Genomic DNA, 6,765 nt, shown 5'->3' with positions numbered 1-6,765 from the left:
GAAGAATAAGAATAAGAATAATTCTTACCTTTTGAGCGACTCACAAAAAATTTAATTAAGTTTCCCCTTCAGTTTTATTATATCGAATCCTTACTCTTTACATTCATATCTAAACTGTACAAACTTGGTGATCACAGACTTATTCTGTGTGTTAACTGAGTTCAGAGCAATGTGATGGAGTGTCTGAATGCCTGTATGTATGCATGTATGTATGTATCTATCCATACATTCATCTATCATTCTATCAATTAATGTGTATTTGTTTATCTATCTATTAATCCATCTCTATTAATCTATCTGTCTGTTAATCTGTTTGTTTATTTATCTATCTATCTATTAATCTATCATTCTATTAATCTATCTGTCTGTCTATCTATGTCTATATGCCTGCCTGTCTATAGCCTAACGTTTTAGTCTTGGAGGTGGCCACAGACCGCCTCCATGTCACCCTGCCCTCATCATCCGGCTGCCCTATCTCATCTCCCACCACCCTCATTCATATACACGTACAGTACCTCTCCACCTCATCCCTCTACCTCATCCTCGGTCTTCCCCTCCCCCCCCTTCTTTCCCTCCTCCTCACTCACATGCACGCTCCTAATCGATCACCCATTCTCCGTGCTCTCCAGGTAACCAAACCATCTCTTCTACGTCCCCCAACACTTTCTGTCACATCTGCATCAACACCACAACGCTTCATCACTTTTCAGAATTGTACAGACGACTTGGCACAGGTTAAAGAACTTGTAGCTATCGAAAGACTAAAGAACAATATCCTCACTTACCTTTGTTTATCTCAGCAAGATGGGGATGCTGTTTACGTACTATCTTACTGCTGACAAAATATACTGTACACACAGCTCCAGCGTCCTCCCCCTCTCGTGGTTAGAGGGTGACTGACGGGATTCGAGGCTTCTGTGGTTCACTGAGCTCCATTTTGGGGCACACGACTCGTTTTTTATCATGCTGAGTAGTATTTATCGTGTCTTTCGTTTTGACTAAACTTTTTTCACCTTAACTAGCCCTAAAATTGACATGTCTGCATTTTAAATATTGATTTATAATAAAGAATAACACGAGAATTTATTGTTAGAGTCGTCAATCACTCACTCCCCACTCACTTGCTCATTCACCCACGCATTCACTAACTCCTCATTCACTTAATCTGTCACTCACTCCACACTAACTCATTCACTCACTCATTTACTCACCTACTCTGTCCCCACTCACTCACTCACTTTCATTTCTTCATTCACTCTCACCCATTCACTCACTCGCTCAGTCAGTCACTCGCTCACTCATTCACTTTCATTCATTCACGCAAGCTCTCATGTACCCTTCAAGATAGTCTTATTTATACGTAAATATTGTCATAATCCTTTTACTTTAACTTGGTCCAGATTTTCGTCTTCGTCGGCTTATTTCACGTAGCTCAGTGACAGAAAAAGACAATGCAATGGCGCAGCATCCTTTCCATAGCATTTCTCCCTGATTAGCATTATTTTAGTGTTAATCTCAGCATTCAAGATCGAGAGATGCCGATTTTAATAGAGGAAGAGAAAGTATAATAGAGGAAGAGAAAGAGACGTGACAGGAATGGAGGGAGTAAGTGAGGGTAGGAAACTGGGAACGGATGAAGGGAGGAAAGGGGAAGGGACAGGAGGAGGAGAAGAGGTGAAAAGAGTAAGAGGGGGCGAGGTTAAGGGGAGGAAAATTGGTGGAAACGAGGGAGTCTGGGGTTTTTACTCCTGAAAATGTGTCTAGTGGAAGGAAATCATGTAAACAATCTATGTGTCAATAAAATACATACTTAACAGATTATGCATCTTTACAGTTTGTACACATATAATGGAGGTGCTGGAGAGGGACGCCTTCATGTGGTGGCACCGATATAACCGTGAGGCTCCACTGCACGGTTATACAATAGTCCCTCAGCTTCCCTATCCCACCAAAGGAGGATGGTTGGGTGCGGGAGAATGACAGCTTCAGCCTGCAGTCCACTGAGATAATGTCCAGCATTGTGTGCAACCTGGAAAGTGAAAATCAAGCTCAATAAATGTAGTGTTGATTGTACCGTCTAACATTTAACTACTTTTAAACTGAATACCAAGTTGAAGTGGGCAGAGCATAATGTTAATTACCTTAGTGGTAGGTGGTGGCGATCATCATCCACTCACATCAGTGACTACACTAAGTGAGAAGCCTAATGGATTCTTGACGTTTGGTGCGCCTTCTGGTTCGCACGGCCATTCTCTGATTTGCATCTTTACTGGAAAAAAAAAAAAAATAAGGGGTAGCTGAAAGAAATTCGCACTATCAGAAACACTGATTTTGATTATACATTAGTTGTATATCGATGTCCAGTACAAGCCTATTAGAGTCTTGAGGAAAAATGTCATTTGAGAGAAATATTGAGTTTGATTATACATTACGAGCATACCGATGTAATTTACAGTATTACTAGACATAAGACGACATATACTCGTAAACAACTAATAATAACTATTTGCCAACAAGATACTGTATTCAAACACACACACACACACACACACACACACACACACACACACACACACACACACACACACACACACACACACACACACACACACACACACACACACACACACACACACACACACACACACACACACACACGCACGCACACGCACGCACACACACGCACGCACACACACGCACGTACGCACGTATGCACGCTGCACGCACGCAGCACGAACACGCACACGCGAGCGCACACACACACACACACACACACACACACACACACACACACACACACACACACACACACACACACACACACACGCACGCACGCTGCACGCACGCAGCACGAACACGCACACGCGAGCGCACGCACACACACACACACACACACACACACACACACACACACACACACACACACATTTATTTATTTATTTATTTATTCCATCGCAGTGATATTCAAATGAGATCAATGTTATCTTTTGTGAGGGGGGGGAGGTTTTAAAATACGTATCTTATAGATAATCATGCGACTGTTAAAGCAAGAGGTAATGCATAGAAAGGGCAAATGAAGTAGAATATGAGCCTAATCAACTGCAACAAAATAATCAAAATTCATGTGATCCTCATGCGAACATTTGGTTTGCATCCCTGCAGACTGCGGACCGCAGGTTGGAATGTTTAAATTCTCTCTCAGGTTTAGTTTGCATAGCAGAAAGAAGTAGGCAACAGCATCACTGGCTTCTTGTAACCCAAGAAATCATTTACAACGCTGGGTGGTAACCATATTACCAAATAAAGGTATGATGTGGAACCTACTATGGCGCACATTTTAACCGGATGGAGTTAACCAAATGCAGCGTCCATCCAAGAACCAAATTTCGACATTCCAGCCATTCCCAGTGACTAGGCGCTGTCCACTGCTGGTCAGCATCGGTTCACTGCATGCGATGACACTGCATGCGATGACACTGCAGGGGCGATTGCTTTCCTGCGATTAATTGGTCTGCTCGACCAGACTGACCGGGGTTACTCTACTACTACTACTCCCTATAATCGTATTATCGACACCTTAGCATACAGATTTATTTGCGTATGACACTTTAATGCTGTCTTGTAGATTGTTTATGCAATCAATAAAAATATCAGGACATAACATACCCAGCGTCGCTTGAACTGCACTTAACGAGGGCCCTCAGGCGGAGGTGTGAGGGAACCAACCACGGCAGGGAGGGGTGGTAGTGAAGTCCTGGGGAAGGAGGGTGGAGGGGAAGGGGAGAAGTAGTGGGTGTCTGGAGGAGGAGGAGGAGCGGGGGAGCGAAGGAAAGCAAAAGTGGAGAAAGGAAATCGACTCACGGTCTGAAGTTGTGGTTTTCCCACACGAATGTTTATATATTACACGGGCAGACTGAAGACATTGCAATATTCAGACAGCATAATCTTATACTACATATCAGTTTGTTACAAATTACCATTAAAAATTCCCGGGTGAATGAACTACACGTCAGATATCTGGACTCGCCAGGGTTGCAGTGTGTGTGGAAACATCACCAGGCGGCACGCACATCACATATCACATCACAACGCACTCGCCATGGCTTAGATCCCATCATTGCTGTTGGAAACGTTACCCCGTAGTTTCCACAACACCTGCCTGGCGAATCAACTTGATCTGTCAGCACCCAAAAGACATCACTGCGATGGCCGGGAATCGAACCCGGGTCAACTGCTTGGAAGGCAGCTATGCTCACCACTATACCACCATCGCTTGAAGATTAGAGTAACATTTTGTACAACATATGGCAAAGAAGTCACGCTCCTTCAAGTCTTACATGCACGGCCGGTTGACTCAATAGACAGCTCTTATCCAGGGGTACTGCTCTTATCTAGGAGTAACAAAAAAACACAAGAATATGACATGAGTTTATAACATTTATGAAGGCTCACTACCAAATCCTCCAAGTGTAACTGGCAGGAAAAGTGAAAAGGAAGAACCAGCAGAAAACATGACAAGTTAAAATGCCATCGAAGAGGACAAAAGGAAATGAAGGACTATGGAGGGAAAGGCGAAAGGTGCTACTTTTAAGAGTCAGGATGGGCATGAGGTGGCGAGGATGAGAAAAGCAAATGGAGGAAGGAGAAGGTAGAGGTGGTGGTGAATCTGACCGGTCCGAGAGTAAAAAAAAAGTCGGGGTGAATGGTAGTGGTGGTTGTACTGGGAGAGGGTGCTGGCAGAGGGTAGGAGAGAGGGTAGGGGGAGATGAGGTTGGAGGGGGTGGTGGTATAGGTAATAACTGTGGGGAAGTAGGAGAGAGTGGTTTTGAAGGGTTAGAGAGAACTGGAAGGAATATATCGTTGGAGAGGGTGGTGGTGGTACTGGTGGTGATGGTGTGAAAGTAGTGAGGGTGGTGGATGGAAGAGATGGAACTGCAGGGGAATAGAGAGGAGGGTAGTGGTGGTGGTGGGGGGGGGGGAGGTTGAGGAGAGTGGTGATGAGATGAAGAGGAGTGAAGATTTGTTACATAGGATAGTATATGGTGGGTTGTTGTTATATAATGTGGTGGTGGTGGTGGTGTTATACAATGTGGTAGTGGTGGTATGTGTGGGGCGTTGTTTTGTAATGTGGTTGTGGTGGTGGTGGTGGTGGTGGTGGTGGTGTCGGTGGTGGAGCTCGGAGAAACGGAAAGAGGCATTCGTGGGGGATGGGGTTTCAGAAGTGGTGGTGAGGTGTAGAGGTGTTAAGTAGGGTAGTGTTAGTAACGGTTAGGGTGATTGGAGCAGCCCTGACTGCCACACCGGCTGTCCATACACATGGCCGGCTGAGTCCTCGCTCACATCCAGTGCACCAACACACAGACTCCATCCACACAACTTTATTTATGCTCCAGAGTCTTCATAAAACAATTCATGATCATGCATAAAGCTATGTGAAATGTATACAATCAGCAGCCTGTCATTTGATAAGATTAAACACCGATTTATACATGTATTTTCATTCATCACCGAATCTAAAAGAGATAAGAAGTGGAATAACACACACTCCTACTGTCATACATGTTCTTTTCCCATGATACTGCTCAGGTCTAAGATCATTCATTTATTAAAAACTAGTGCCTGCGATGGCCGGGAATCGAACCCGGGTCAACTGCTTGGAAGGCAGCTATGCTCACCACTATACCACCATCGCATGTTTAACGTGAATGTTCTTTTACTTTTTGAAAGTCCGAGATTATGTTCAGGCAATCTTAATAAAGTTTTGCGTGTGCTGAAAAGAGGGAGGAGAGAGAAAGAGTTAAGTCAGAGCCCGATGTGCTGGATTTCAGATGTGAAAGAGGGAAATTATTATTATTATTATTATTATTATTATTGTTATTGTTATTATTATAAATATTATTACTATTGGATAATGTACACAATAGAGAAATGTAATTACAATAACACCCTTCCTTACGGTTACGTGACTGAACGGTGCAGAGGGAGGCTACACTATGTACTGTAGAATTCAACCGAACGAGCGATCAGTCAGTTAAGCCAAAAGGAGGAGGTGGGTCTTTTTCCTCGTTTAACTCAATTAAGGCCATAATGGGGATCATGTAAGGAATTAACCACTGGAATAGTATACGCATATAACCCACACTGAATATTGTCCTGTACTTAAATATATACATTCATTAATACCTAAGCCTCATTAAAATTTTTGGCGTACATCATCTGCGCACGAGAGGGGGCGACCAGGAATGGAGGGGGAATAGAGAGGAATGTCAGAGGAATGGAAAGAATGCGTACGGTCAGTGGGTAGTAGCCCACTCAACCTGAGAACCACCCAGCTCCCTGCCTCCACCTGTACCCATCACCACTATGTCCCCACCCCACCCACCCACCCCAACACACACACCTCATGATTAAGATCAGATCATGGTTGATCTCTAGCCTCTTATTCCACAGCACCCTTCGTCATGGGACCATCAAATACTAATCAGACATTATTAGTCCCAACTTTTAAAAGGACAGACATGAAAATATTACTGATACCAAGAGAGGTGGTGCAGCAGGAACTAATGGAGTGGTTGTAATGATGGACAAGCTGAGCCAGGTGCAGCAGCAGCAATCTTGGTGTCATGTGAATGGGAGACCGGTGTCATAACCACTAAAATGCCCTATGCCGCATCGCTAACCTTCAGCCTTATAATCCTAAATACAGTTGGTAACTTCCTACAATAGGCATAGGAAAATTTGATTTCTGCACAAAGTGCCTCTCTG

The 6,765-nt window shown here is 44.0% G+C and overlaps 2 non-coding genes across 2 annotated transcripts; both read right to left on the bottom strand.

The window, feature by feature from the left end:
* Positions 1 to 4,201: 4,201 nt before the first annotated feature.
* TRNAG-UCC (transfer RNA glycine (anticodon UCC)) lies at positions 4,202 to 4,273 on the bottom strand. The gene has a single exon. It is a non-coding gene; the product is annotated as a tRNA-Gly (tRNA).
* A 1,347-nt stretch (positions 4,274 to 5,620) lies between these two features.
* On the bottom strand, positions 5,621 to 5,692 carry TRNAG-UCC (transfer RNA glycine (anticodon UCC)). The gene has a single exon. It is a non-coding gene; the product is annotated as a tRNA-Gly (tRNA).
* Between the last annotated feature and the right edge of the window lie 1,073 nt (positions 5,693 to 6,765).

The sequence above is a fragment of the Coenobita brevimanus genome, chromosome 84 (genome assembly GCF_032717465.1).
Source record: "Coenobita brevimanus isolate Jiangsu-jjx chromosome 84, ASM3271746v2, whole genome shotgun sequence".
Taxonomy (NCBI): Eukaryota; Metazoa; Arthropoda; class Malacostraca; order Decapoda; family Coenobitidae; genus Coenobita; species Coenobita brevimanus.
Note: the sequence above shows the minus strand (reverse complement) of the source record. Positions and strands in the feature narration are given on the sequence as shown.